This window comes from Nannospalax galili, unplaced genomic scaffold (assembly GCF_000622305.1).
Source record: "Nannospalax galili isolate Female #2095 unplaced genomic scaffold, S.galili_v1.0 scaffold386, whole genome shotgun sequence".
In the NCBI taxonomy this organism is placed as follows: domain Eukaryota; kingdom Metazoa; phylum Chordata; class Mammalia; order Rodentia; family Spalacidae; genus Nannospalax; species Nannospalax galili.
Window position 1 is genome coordinate 7,556,277 of NW_008356676.1, and position 1,293 is coordinate 7,557,569.

Here is a 1,293-nt window from a genome sequence, read left to right on the forward strand (position 1 = left end):
TTGTAATTAGATTTACTGTGTTTAGGATTAAACTAAACTTCTGTTTCAATACTACAAAAAATTACTGGAACATACTTCTATACATTAAAAAATATAAAGTGAGATAAATATTCAGCAACCATTTTCCTTTTTGATAGGGGAAACATGGAATATTTCTTAAATTACAATTTATTATAGTATATGATTGAAATATTTTGTTAGTGAAAGGAAGTGAACAAGAATGATCATTTATGGAAAAATAACATCAACTCAGTTTTATAGTAAAAAGAACTTAAAATACTGAGTGCCTGTCAAAGTTTTCAAAGCCATAATTAAAGCATTGGTATGTTGGTTTTTAAAATACTTTGAAAATATACCCATAAATTTTGAAAATGAACTTTCAAATTTACAATATTTATCTTCTAAAATTGTGATTCACATATCATTTTTCTTTTAATGTTTTGTCAGGAGCACTCCTAAACTCCAGGGGATTTTTAACACACCCACTCAAAAAGTCATAGCTTTAATTACTCTAGTATGTTATAAGAAATTTTTTCCAGTTCTGTGAAGAGCTTATGCTGATGATACTTTTAAAGGTGTTGCCTAAAATTAATTTCTCATCTTAAATAATTACAATATAAAGACACAGTTGATAGTTTATGTAAAAATGTTTATTGAATGTCTCACATTAAATGGTCTACATTTATCAGTAGCAATTATGTCTTGATTACTTAATCGTTTTAAATAGATTTTTAAAAATATTCTGTTGTATTTTGAAGACACTTTAAGCAGCTAATTTCTTCTCAAGAAAATTTTAAAGATACCAACAGAATAACATCTTCTAAAATATGTAATTACTTTTGTTTTCCAGTGAAATAAGCATGAGTGACTAACTTTATTGAAATTAATAAGATATTTGAGGAGTTTGCTATGTGGAATATGTCAAGAAAACAAGTGAGTTTCAGAAAAGGAGTAGATTGAAAAGTAATGTTGTAAGCAGAGTTGTAAGGAGAAATTTATGATACTGAATATTTTATTAGAAATTATATGTAAAAGAAGGAAGCAACGTGTTTTTACATTTCAATTAAAATGATATTTTAACTAGAGGGCATCACTGGATCATTGAATCTCTCTCTTTTTTATGAATTATTAAGCTTATATAATCTTTTACTCATTATAAACTCTATAAAATTAAATGAGGTTCCAACGTTTAAAAAAGATCTCCACTGCGTTGTCAAAACACACAGTTTCATACAGAAAAATTCATTTCAGGGCTCTTGACATTGAGACGTTTTCACATGCATTTCTAATCTC